General features: G+C 44.8%; 1 protein-coding gene across 4 annotated transcripts in view; it reads right to left on the bottom strand.

Annotated features, from left to right (window-relative positions):
• DDR2 (discoidin domain receptor tyrosine kinase 2) overlaps positions 1-13,779 on the bottom strand; it is a 164,432-nt gene that overhangs the window by 95,031 nt on the left and 55,622 nt on the right. The window lies entirely within an intron of this gene.

Here is a 13,779-nt window from a genome sequence, read left to right as displayed (position 1 = left end):
GTTCTGCGGCAGGCTCAGCCCTAGAGCTCAGGAAACTTGACACCCAGGGAGGGAAACTGAAGGAGGAGAGTCACAGCCAAACAAACCCACCTTCCGCCAGCCCGCGCTCTGAGCCCAGAGGCCAGAGACTGGCAGCGGGAGGGATGGCCAAATGCCTGCACGCTCTTCCGCCTCCAGGGTCACGATTTCCCTAGAGAGGGACCCTCTTTCTTCGACAATTCGGAGAGCTTCCTTTATGAACCCTTGCTTGGGGAACAGTATGTTAGTGTTGCTTGTTGGAAACACTGTTGTCCGCACATCTTCTGCAGATCAGACACTGCTGAGCCGGTGCAATCTGCTATCACTCTCTTTCTACCCTTGAACCAACACTGGGTGGATTGTGTCCCGGGGAATCCATGGTACTAGATAGCCTAAAGTAGGAAGCGTTTAGCTGTACAAGTTAGTTGATTTCTTTTTCAAGATTGGCGGCCATAGAATCAAGTCAGAGGGGGCTGGGATGATAGGTCAGCACTACTTCTGACCTGCTGTGTAACCTAAGGCAAATCGCTCCACCCCTCTGAGCTTCAATTTCCTCATCCGTACAATAGGGATAATAGTGACCATCCCATATGACTGTTATTCAAATTAAATAAGATTGTCTGTTTAAAGCAGTGACGGCAGTGTCTGGCATGGCAAGTACTGACTACATGGTACCTATGAATTTATCTGATGCTCAAGTCTTTATCATTCTCCAAACAATTCTATTAAAATCATTGTAAAGATCAATTCACTAGACTGTGCCACAGTCTCACTGCTCCATATCCCCTGCTCTACTCTCTTCCCACGCGCCAGCCCAGCCGGGCTCAGTGACCCCGCTTCTCACCCTGGTACAAAGATTGGCACCAAGGTTGTTTTCTCTTCCCGCTTGTCTGTCCCACCCTCCCATCATGCGAAAAGAATTCACTTCCATTTGAAAGGACTATGATAAATTGGAAAAGATGTTCACCAAGTATTCCAAAACCTTGACAATATTCATAGAGTCTAGGTCAGAATGTTTTTTTCTAGAAAATAATCACAATGCTGTTGTCCCACAACATAGTCAGATATCTGGATCTCTAATTTTAACTTTTTCACAGATTCATTCAGAGTTCTCTGAACTGAAATTTTACATGCCACTGAGTAAAGTAAGGTATTGTTAATATTGAAAAGGTAATACTCCTGTGTTTCAGTAATTATAGAGCGCAGAATTGTCAGGAATAAAAGCTCAAGTAGCAAAACTGGTCTGGCTTTTGTGAATTGGCAAATGGTGTGTTTATGGTAATATCTTTACAGCAGTTACTAATATTTCCAAACTCTTGTCATATCGTAAGGAAGTAGCTCAACAGATTCATTTTTAAAATATTTGTTGAGCAATTTCTAAAGGTCAGGAAGTATGCTAAGTACTGAGGATATACACACAGTTACTTCTGACTTGTGTCAGAGTTTAGTAGGAGATTCAGGGTTCTAGTCCCGGTTGGGGCGCCGGATTCTGTCCCGGTTGCCCCTCTTCCAGGCCAGCTCTCTGCTGTGGCCCGGGAGTGCAGTGGAGGATGGCCCAAGTGCTTGGGCCCTGCACCCCATGGGAGACCAGGAGAAGCACCTGGCTCCTGCCTTCGGATCAGCGCGGTGCGCCAGCCGGGTGCAGCGCACCGGCTGTGGTGGCCATTGGAGGGTGAACCAACGGCAAAGGAAGACCTTTCTCTCTGTCTCTCTCTCTCTCACTGTCCACTCTGCCTGTCAAAAATAAATAAATAAATAAATAAAAGTAAGTATACGCAGGAGAAAAGCTTAGCTAAGTAAGGTGAGGTTAGACTGCAGGCACCTTTAAAGCCAGACCCAAAAGCTATACAAACCCAAAAGGCCATGCTGAAAGCAGACATTGGCAATAGCATGCAAGACCTGCTTCTACAGCCTCATTAAACTGATTGTCCAGCTTTCGAGTTTTCTGCACATCAGCTGACATCCTGTTGGTGGCACTGGAGAAGTATTTACACAATGGAAATCAGCAAAATCAGCTCTCATCTGAGCAACCCACCTCCCCCAAGAGCCAGTTGTTAAACCTTTGCCAGCACATCAGCAGACACTGCTCTTACTCATCTCTATGCTCCCATCACTGAGCACAGGGTCTGTGGCAGTGTTCATTGAATTACTTGGCATTTTGGAGGACAGGCATTTGGGTCAGCAGCTAAGACATCACGTGGGATTCCACATCCCACCTCAGCGTGCCAGTCCCAGCTCAGCTTCCCATTCCAGTTTCCTGGGATGTGCACTCTGGTAAGCACAAGACCTTGGGTCCCTGCAACCCTCATGGGAGACCCAGATTGAGTGCTAGACTCCTGGCTTTGGCCTAGCCCAGCCCCAGCTGTTGCAGGCATATGGGAAGAGAACCAGCAAATGGAAAATCAATATCTCTTTCTTTCTCTGTCTGTAACTCTGTCTTTCAAATAAAATAAATCTCAAAAAAAAAATAAAAGAAAGAAAGAAAAAGACAATCCAATTAAAAAGAGTTATACCCAAATAAAAAATTTTTTAAAAATTAACTTTTAAAAAAAATAATAAATTGGACTTTTTCACAATACCACGTATCATTCCTTTTAGGAGCATAAGTAAACACATTTTTCTGATAATAATTATGAGAATCCTATGCTCTACTGCTGCAGTACAATCACCAGGTATGAGACGAAGCTGACTGTGGGAGAACACAGAATCCAGGGCAGGCAGTGGGCGAGGGAAGCCAGTTCTTCCAGTGCCCAGTCCTCAGGAGCATTTCTCGGCCAGTTGTGTTCCTAAGAGTTCTGTGAAGCATCCTTTCCCATGAAAATCTCAGAGTGAAAACAGCCCAGGCAATTCCTCGAGCCAAAAGCTCATCTAACACACAAGGCCACTGAACGAGCAGCCTGTGAGCCTGTATGCCAGACACTGGGCTTCTCCCTTGGTGTTCCCTCCAAAAACAGGATGGGAAACGTCAGATGGTGAGAAAGCTTATGACTCACACCAACAATGCACTATGGGGGAAATGGGCTTTCAGTTAAAGGGGTGAGTAAAGTTTTATTTGCTATACAAACCCAAGAGCCAAAACTTGGCAAAAAAAAAAAAAAAAAAAAAAAAAACATAAATCAAAACAGACACAACACCAGAATTTCTAAGCAATTTAACAATCTAACTGCAGATCCCTGTGTTTTTAGAGCAAGAATACCATTCCAATGATTCTTAACCAAAAGAATGGCCAGGGTTGGTTCGGGTGTGGGGGTCGGCACATGAGAAGTTCCATAGCAATAGAGTTGAGGGCCTGTGTGATTCAAATGAAAGTTATCTTGGATTATAACTGCTTTAATTTATTTTTAGTCATGGTAACTCACTTGGAAATCTCTAAGAACAGTATAGAAGGCATAACGTTTTACATTTATAAAAAGAGGCATAGGTTTTCCAAAGGATGAACAGTATTCACATACTTTAATTCTCATCTTTTGCAGATGAGGAAATCCAAAATTCAACTGTAAACTCTACATGTTTAGACATGTAGAAACACGGAGAAAGTCTATTACACATCAGTATGTGACCGTCACTAATTGCACCCTGCACAAAGTAGGCATGCCAGGAATAACTACTGAACAAATGAACAAGAGCCATGACTTGGAGCGTGACACGTGTTAACATTTTGGCAGAGCTGGCTCCAGGGTCCTAACCCCAAACCCAGTGATTTCTCCATCCTGGTTTGGTGGTTAATTAGGAACAAAAAGTCCGGAGCCAGACTGCCGAGGTTCCTACACCAGACCCACCACTTACTAGCTGTGTGTGACTCTGGGTGGGTTTTGGAACATCCCCCAACCTCAGCTTCCTCTTCTGTAAAATGGGGGTAATCATAGTCCAGCTCCCAGAGAGCAGTCATGAGCATAACATAGGGAAACACATGCGAGGCATTTAGAAACTGTCCAGCCCACGTGTCAATACACGTGAACATTGTTCTATTAAGTGATAAGATGGGACTCCCTGAATGGAGTACCTAACAGGTCAGCTGTCTTCTGCATTCTTAGTAACCCTTTGGAAAATTAGCCAGAGACAAAACTGTAAAGCATTGTCTATGACACTTCACATTTTTCTCCAGTAGCCCATCAATTCAAAGTAAACCCAAAGACCACCCAAAAACATAAACAAGACAGGCTTTGAAGGAAGGGCTTTTGTGACTCATTAACTATCCCCTGTAATGCCTGGCAGAGAACAGGTGAGATAGGTTAACTGTCAATAGCTCAGATGTTATCCTTCATGTCCCAAGTTTAAATCCAAATTCCTCTTTATTGTATGATCTGGGAAGAGTGATTTTTCCTCTCTGAGTTTACGCTTCTTCAGTTGTAAAAGGAGTTTAGTACCTGCACTTACCACATAGACTTGTGGTGAGAACTCAACATTGGCACTTAGCTGGAAATACAAGCATTTCTACACATGACAACGTGAATTCCCATGAGTTCTGGTCAACTCAACTACATGACAGAGAATGGTATTCTCTTGTCACTGGCTGTCCCTACTGACCACATTGCAACTGGCACAGGAGCCACGGTCCAAGTGCACGCAGCCATGCTGACACTGGCCTGAAGAGATGTGCAAACAATACATGAAGCCAACACTGATGACAGGAACAAAGTGCAGGCCCAACCAGCCCCAACTGAGGCAACTTTGGAAATGCGGGCATCTTTCTGATGTGACATCATGTGGCCACCTCGAGGGCTGAGGTTTCATCAATGGAAACAAGCTCCAATGTCCCAACCGTTGACAAAAGTCTGAGGACTGGCCGGCACCACAGCCAGAGCCAGCCGCACCACCACTGGCAGGTGGTTTTTTTTTATTTTTTTTATTTTTTATTTTATTTTATTTTATTTTTTTTTTGCTTCAGATTTTTAATTGAAACCATACAAAATACCTACAATTTGGCCCATAAGATTTTCAGGGAAAAAAGGAGAAAATATACTTAAAAGGGACAGGTGGATCGCTCCATCCGAACTCCAGTGATGTGGACTTTGCTGAAGTACACCTGCATATGGCAGGTGGGCTGACGGATGCATTGGATTTGAGCTCTCTCTGGGTGCCTTTCCACCCCTTTGGACTTTCCTGGCCTTTGTCCTCCCAGTATCTGGCAGAAGCACAGCTCAGTTCAACCTAGGACAATCAACCTTTGGACAACATCATCTATGGACGTATTCTAGCACCGCTCCTCTGTGACTCATGCAGTCTTGCTTTCTGGGCAGATCCATCACCCACACTCAGATTGGATTATTAATAGAGAGTGTGGCCGGCGCTGTGGCTTAACAGGCTAATCCTCAACCTTGTGGCGCCGGCACACCGGGTTCTAGTCCCGGTTGGGGCGCCGGATTCTATCCCGGTTGCCCCTCTTCCAGGCCAGCTCTCTGCTATGGCCCGGGAGGGCAGTGGAGGATGGCCCAAGTGCTTGGGCCCTGCACCCGCATGGGAGACCAGGAGAAGCACCTGGCTCCTGGCTTTGGATCAGCAAGATGCACCGGCCGCAGCGGCCATTGGAGGGTGAACCAATGGCAAAGGAAGACCTTTCTCTCTGTCTCTCTCTCTCACTATCCACTCTGCCTGTCAAAAAAAAAAAAAAAAATAGAGAGTAGCTGTTTTTCAACTAACAGAGCTTAAAACCAATAAACTAGGAGATTATACCACGTGAGGGTGGTGATATGATCAAGACTCTAGGGGCTGGTGTGTTGGCGTAATGGTGAAGCCACCACCTATGATAGGGTGCCGGTTCCTGTCCTGGTTTGAGTCCGGCTGTTCCAGAGCCAGGTGCAGGCTGAGTATGCTCCTTGGGTGGGACAGTTAACTTCTCTGTGCCTTGGTCATCTTATCAGTAAGATCTACTGCACATGGCTTCCATGAGATCAAATGAGCTCATGTGTAAAACATTTAGGAAGTATCCAGGAAACAGCAAGCGTGCTACAAAGGCTGGCTGTCATTAGCATACAACCTACACTGAGAGGTAAAAGATGCGTCCAAATGAAGAGAAAGGAGACAGGGAAGGAGCCAGATGCTGAGCCGAAAGTGTGGGCTGGTTCCTGCACTGGAGAAATACTTTTGTTTCATTCTTGACACATGCACGAATAGTCCCATCAGTAAATGTCTCATAGAACACATCCAAAACGAAGACTTGTTTCTCTGCCCCATTCCTATACAACGCTGAAGATGCTGATCGAACCACATTCCATGTTTCCAAAACAATCACCTTTAGACTGAAGCAACCTGGAAATTTTCAATGGACTGGATGGCAGTTTCAAAAAACGAGCAACAAATCCTTAAACAAGCCAGCATTCCTAATCTGCCACAGCCACTTCTGGAAATTATAAGCAAACGCCAACACGACTAGGGGGCAGTCTACCTACAGCCAGCACAGCATGGCCAGAGGCCAGGGAAAGCAAGCAGAGCAGTGCGCCCATTTCACAGCCATGGCCACACTTTTCCCAGGGCGGACAACCAAGCCCCAGGGCACCCAAACTGCCCGTCAGTATTCCTAGACCAGGTCATGCCTTGCCTTCCCTTCCTCCTCCCACATCCAGGGCAGTTGTGAGGGAAATCAGAAAGCGCAACTCTGCGTCAAGACCACTTTACCAGCTGTGCAAGGAAGTCGGCGTCGGGCAGGAGAAAGGCCAGAGTAGCCTCAAGCCTGGCAGCCTGGTCGTCTTCTTGCTCTGGATCTTTCCGCTTTTGTTCCTACCAGGACCCCTCCTGTGCCCCTACCCAAAGCCTTCACCATGTGTGGATTTTTTTTTTTTTTTTTTTTTTTTAATTTTTGACAGGCAGAGTGGACAGTGAGAGAGAGACAGAGAGAAAGGTCTTCCTTTGCCGTTGGTTCACCCTCCAATGGCCGCCGCGGTAGCGCGCTGCGGCCGGCGCACTGCGCTGATCCGATGGCAGGAGCCAGGTGCTTCTCCTGGTCTCCCATGGGGTGCAGAGCCCAAACACTTGGGCCATCCTCCACTGCACTCCCTGGCCACAGCAGAGAGCTGGCCTGGAAGGGGGGCAACCGGGACAGGATCGGTGCCCCGACCGGGACTAGAACCCGGTGTGCCGGCGCCGCAAGGCGGAGGATTAGCCTGTTGAGCCACGGCGCCGGCCACCATGTGTGGATTTTAACAAGAGAAAATGAGATGCTAGGGTTACCTTTGCTATACTCTTAGGAGGCTGAGACCAACTCAGTCCAACAAATTTTTAAAACCATCAACAACAGCAATAATTCAATGTTTATGGAGGACTTAAACAAAACTCCAGATATAGGTCTATAAGACAGCAAAAACAACAAGACAGAGTCCTTCTTTTTAGAATGACATATATATTTGAATGACGTATCCAAGATCACAGTTAATAAAAGGTGAAATTATGATTTCAGCCCAGGCAGTGGGTCTCCAGACTACACATTTCTTTTTTTTAAATATTTATTTATTCATTTGAAAGTCCAAGTTACACAGAGAGAGAAGGAGAGGCAGAGAGAAAGAGGTCTTCCATCTGCTGGTTCACTCCCAAGTTAGCCGCAACAGCCGGAGCCACGCTGATCCAAAGCCAGGAGCCAGGAGTTTCTTCTGAATCTCCCACGTGGGTGCAGGGGCCCAAGGACTCGGGCCATCTTCTACTGCTTCCCAGGCCATAGCAGAGAGCTGGATCAGAAGTGGAGCAGCCGGGACTTGAACCGGCGCCCATATAGGATGCCGTCACTGCAGGCAGACTGTACATTTCTAACCATTCTACTGCCCTACCTCCCAATCTTGAGAAGGAAGAGTTCTTGTTGCCCAGTTCAAGTTTGGGCATTGTGTACATCCGTAGATTTTGGGTTTTCTTATTTGTTTTTAAGTGAATTTATGGGGTTAATTAAGATAACTAGTTGTAATAATAATTAGTAAATATAAGAATTAATTAAAGATGCTGTGTGTGTGAGTGGGTTTGTATGAGGTACTTTAAAAGTTCATGGCAAACAGAATTATGAGACAAACTGACTCTCATGTAAACTTTTTGAAATCTGCATACAGGGAGTTTTCAAAAAGTTCATGGAAAATGTATATCACTAACAAACTGTGCATGGAATTAAAAAATGTTTTTGCGCCAACATAAACTTATCTTTTCACTCCATTTTCCCATAAACTTTTTGAAGAACATTTGTGTCTCTCTGTGTGTGTGTTCTGTTCCACATATGAGGTTTTCAAGGCTCCCAGGACCCACATCACATGAGTTTTTATATAACCCTTTTTGGCTGGTTGGATGCTGGTTGGTTTGAATCATTTCATGATGGTTCCACCCACACAAGCAGAAGTATTCTACTAGGAAACAAAGCATCTGTCTTTTAACCTCTCTTAAATTGCTACAAAATTTCTTGTTCACACACATTCTCAAAAGTTCAAATAGCCAAAACCTGAGCTTTGGGTCTTAGAGAAGTCTGAACACAGCTTTGCAAAAAGAACCCGGTCCCTCATGTTCCTTAAAATGTCTAAGTGAAGAATCAGCAATGTTAGTTGGGGAAGAATAAACCGGATTAAAAAATTACACTAAAGTTCTTGGCATTTGACTTTAGGTGTACAGGATCAAGTTCCCATGATAAGGTATGGTTAACACCAATCAATGCAGTAATTCTTTTGGATTGAGGAATTTCTTATATTGATAAAAGAAGCATATTTTTTCATCCCTTGTCAAATAGAGGCTTAGAAGGAAAAGGCAGCATTGCCCTCATAAATTAAATGGGAAACTGAGATAGAAAAAACTGAATTAGATTCACCAAGAGAATTGAAGAGTTTTAGAACTGGAAGAATTCACTTGTACAAGTGCGCAAAGCAAGTGAGTGCTGCTACCAAACTCAGGCCTCCTGAAGCTGTATCTAGAGAGTTTTTGGAAAACAAGGCCACACTGAAGTATGTTTGTGTTGGTCTTTTTCTGGATTTTGTGTTGTGCTCCTTTGATCTAAATGTCTGTCCTTTTGTCAATAGCACAGTCTCAATGGCAGTAGTACTATGTCATCAAATAGAGTAGACTCCTCCACACTGATCTTCTTTTCCCAAGTTTTTCATAGCATTATAGTTTCTTGGCCTCTCAATCAAAATTTTAGCACAATGTCATCACGCTCATACAAAAAAAAAGTTACTAAGATTTTGGTAAGAATTATGTTAAGTCTACATTTCAAGAAATTCAAGAATTTCAAGAACTGGCATCATTGCTATCAAGTGTGTTCATACTGTTGAGCACTCCTATTTATTTAGTTCCTTTGTTTTTTTTCATCAGGTTTTGTAACTTTCCACCTACAAGTCCTATGTATGCTTTGTTATATTTCCACAAAAGCATTTTCAAGTGATTATAAATAACATCATGGTTTTTATTGTAGTGTCCACAAGTCCATAACTAGTACATAAAGATACAGTTGATTTTTGCATCCTGAGAGCTTACTGAACCCACCTACTAGTTCTGAGGGGCATGTTTGGTACACTTGTTTGGATTTTCTATGTAGGTAATTGTGTCATCTTCAAATATATATGTAGTTTTATTTTCCTCTTTTCCAATCTGTATGCCTTTAATTTGCTTCTTGGAATGTCCAGAACCTCCAGTACTCTATCAAATAAGAGCGGCAGAACAAGCATCCTTGCCTAGATCCCAGCTCAAAGGAGAAAGCATTTAGTCTTTCATCATTAATATCACATTAGCTGTAGACTTTTTACAGATGCTGTTTACCAAATTGAACTAATTCTCCTCTATTCCTAATTTATTGAGAGCCTCGATCTTTCGTGAGTGTTGAATTTTGTCAAATGATTTTCCCCACCAATGAATATGAATATAATTTTATATTAGAGTTGTTTTACAGGGGCCGGCGCTGTGGTGTAGCAGGTAAAGCCGCTGCCTGCAGTGCCGGCATCCCATATGGGTGCTGGTTCAAGTCCCAACTGCTCTACTTCCAGTCCGGCTCTCTGCTATGGCCTGGGAAAGCAGTAGAAGATGGCCCAAGTGCTTGGGCCCCTGTACCCACATGGGAGACCCAGAGGAAGCTCCTGGCTCCTGGCTCCTGGCTTCAGATCAGCTCAGCTCCAGCTGTTGTGGCCATCTGGGGAGTGAACCTTTGGATGGGAGACCTCTCTCTCTCTCTGCCTCTGCCTCTCTGTAAGTCTGCCTTTCAAATAAATAAATAAATCTTATAAAGTCAGTCTCACTTGATATGGTATGCAATCTTTATATACTTTATTGTATTCAATTTGTTGATATTTTGTTGAGAATTTTGAGCTCTTCTTCTTTCCTTTGGTTAATACTTACATGATAGAATTTTTCATCCTTTTCTTCCAACATACCTATATCATTATATTTGAAGGAATTGTCTTACAGACAGCATAAACTTAGATCATGTTTTGAAAGTACTCTGCTTATTTTATCAGTTTTATAGATTCAAACAATTCCATGTGTTTTAATCTAATGAATTAATTCATTTTAACCTCAAAATAATATATGCAAAATATATCTGTTTCACAAATAAGAAAACTGAAACACAAGTAGGTCAAAAATTTTTCTGCCTGAGTTAACATACCTAGGAAATTGTAGGTTTGAAATCTGAACCAATTTGAACCCACAGTGTTCACCAGCCTCAACCAGCCAGAAGCAAGGCTACCTTAATCTCACGCCTAGAGTTTGTCTCAGGCAGCATTTATTCTAACGGGTGCACCTGCTCAGGGTACACCAGTCTCATCTGGGAGATGTGAAGGTCCAATTCCTCTGTTAGGCCTCTGGCCTGAGAGTGCTTACAGCCACACATGCCAGTAGTGACAGCTGCTATTGCTACTAGGTTCAGGGAGGCAGGGGGTACCAGTGCTCTTCTTGTGATCCAAGAGGACCTGGGCAGTAGGAGCCAAAATCATTGGCAGGCTGAGTGAGTGGGGAAGAGTCCCAAGCCAACTAAAAAAAAAAGGGAGGGGGGGTCTACTTCAGCATGGGCAAACACAGTAGCAGTGTCCAGACCAAGAGAGGTACACTAGGGCCAGCACTATGGTGTAGCAGGTAAAATCACTGCCTGCGGCACCACCATCCCATATGAACACTGGTTCGAGTCCCAGCTGCTTCATTTCCAATTCAGCTCCTTGCCAATGTGCCTGGGAAAAGCAGTGGAGGATGGCCCAAGCGCTTGGAACCCTGACACCTATGTGTGAGACCTGAAAGAAGCTCCCTGGTTCCTGGCCTTGGCCTGGCCCAGCCTTGGCATTGCAGCCATCTGGGGAGTAAACCAGCCAATGGAAGATCTCTGTCTCTATCTCTCAGTCTCTCTCTCTCTCTCTCTCTCTCTCTCTTTAAAATAAATAAATCTTTAAAATAATAAAAAAAGAGGTGCACCAAGGTAAGCATTGACCCCCCACCCTACACCCTCACTGAAGGTTTCTCCAGGAAAGAGGTGGAAGAAGCCCAGATAAGACACTGGTCCAAAGCAGACACACAGACATCACTAGGGACCTCTTAAGGTCATAGTTTAATGCTCTTCTGGATTTGGCAGAAATCACCTAAATGTTCCACGGTGGACCCAAAATTAACCTTCTTCCCTTGAAATAAATCAGATTATAAGATGACCCAGAGCTGGCGCCATGGCTCAATAGGCTAATCCTCCGCCTGCGGCACTGGCACCCCGGGTTCTAGTCCCATTTGGGGCACTGGATTCTGTTCCAGTTGCTCCTCTTCCAGTCCAGCTCTCTGCTGCAGCCCGGGAGGGCAGTGGAGGATGGCCCCAGTCCTTGGGCCCTGCACCCGCATGGGAGACCAGGAGAAGTACCTGGCTCCTGGCTTCGAATCAGCACAGTGCGCCAGCCACAGTGCGCTGGCCACAGCAGCCATTGGGGGGTGAACCAATAGAAAAGGAAGACCTTTCTCTCACTGTCCACTCTGCCTGTCAAAAAAAAAAAAAGACCCAGAACAGAGGGCCATGGCTCTACATACATATCATAGCTGTGAACACTCTCATCCTAGGATCACCCACTCTCTGTTATGGACTGAATGTTTATGTCTCCCTAAAAGTCATGAATCCTAATCCCCAGTCTGATGGCATTTGGAGTTGGGGCCTTTGGGGATGATTAAGTCAGAAGAGCGGAGCCTGCATGCCCTGCAGTAGTGCCCTTGCAGAGAGAACGCCCGGGAGCTCCCTTCCTCCTTCTGACCTTGTGAGGACACAAGGAAGCAGCAGTCTACGAAAGGGAGCTGGAACCTCCAGACACTAAATCTGCTGGTGTTTGGATCTAGGATTTCCAGGCTTCCAGAACCAAGAGAAATAAATTTTTGTTGTTCCTAGGTCCCCCTGTCTGTGGCGGTTTGTGATAACTGCTTGAATGGACTAAAACACTACCCCACCACCCCAGCCTCCACACAGGGTCTCCTGGAATTTGGGTGAGCTTGAGCAGTGTGATCAATAGAAAGAGGACAAAATGATCCGGTAAGTGACCTCTGTCACCACAGAGAGGACAGGACCTGGGGAACCAGCCAAAGAAAAATAACAAAAGACTCTCGGTCAGCCCACAACTGTAACTTGCATAAATCAATCAACCAAATTGAGGGCTGAGACCACGTAGCCGAAGTTTTAACCTTGAGTCACTGGAAACCCTTTGCCTGTGTGTTAAGGCTGAGCACCATAGACTAAATTAAACGAGATGATGTGCCTGCAATCTATTGCACAAAAGCTAGAAAACAGGTCCGGGAAGGTTAAGACAGTTTCTCAAGGTCATCTAGCAAAAGGGGAAGCAGAGCTCCAGCCCAAAGTCTGGTTTCAATCTGGATCTTTGGCTCCAGTGATCTCTTCATTCTACCACACTCCAACACAAAAACAAGCAGATGTGACGCTCACACTTGTAAGAACACAACATGCCTCCCCCAAAAAAGAAGCCACACTGACTTCCAGCAAGTCCCTGCCTGGGCCTGAATTTTCTTAGAAATGTCTTTTCAATTTTATAATTGCAATTTTATAAAATTTTTATGATTTCAATTTTATAAAAGCTGTGTGTTTTCAGATAAAGACTGAAATGCATCCAACTTACAGGATTGAGTCAAGTCTTCTTACTTTCTCCCCTTTCCCTCTCTTCCCAATAAAAAGAAAGCAAAGAAAACCTTCCATAAGATCAGGTTACCTTGTTTTCTCACACTTACAACGAGTAAGTTGTAAGTTTCCCTAAGTGCCATTCTAAATACAACTAAGGCCATTCATCACAAGAAAGACAAGAGCTGCTCTAGTGTCATTCACGTTACAAATATGCTTCAGCTCTCTAGGAATCATCCTGGCAAAGGTTGTCCAAGCTCTTAACTTTAAAATAAGATGTTCACCTGTGTCTGTGGGCATCCGATTTGTTCTTTTTCCTATCTTCTCAAGATCTCACAGCACCGTCTGCCTGATCCATGAGGCTGGAGAACTCTGAGACTTCCCTGGGTTCCCCTTGCCAAGTCCAATCCGGAGTTCAAGGGCAGAACAGTGTCTCTGTCTCACTGGTCTTTGAACACAACTCTTTTGTTGTCTGAGGGACTCCCATAGAGACTGCCACTGTTTGAGGGGAGGTACAAGTTTGCCTCTGGACAACTATTCTGTCTGCCCTGCAGGCCAAGGATGGGCAGCTCTGTGGGAAGAAATCTGATACCAGTCATAACTGAAATGGTTTCCTAACCCCTCAGCTACTTGCTCCATGGCCTTGGGCCCATGCTTCCTCCTTTATAAAAGAGGCTTTGGAACAGAGGCTCTCCTGTGGCCCCTCCCAGCTGTAACTTTCTGCATAATCT

This window comes from Lepus europaeus, chromosome 5 (genome assembly GCF_033115175.1).
Source record: "Lepus europaeus isolate LE1 chromosome 5, mLepTim1.pri, whole genome shotgun sequence".
NCBI lineage: Eukaryota > Metazoa > Chordata > Mammalia > Lagomorpha > Leporidae > Lepus > Lepus europaeus.
This window is presented reverse-complemented; position numbering and strand designations above follow the sequence as displayed.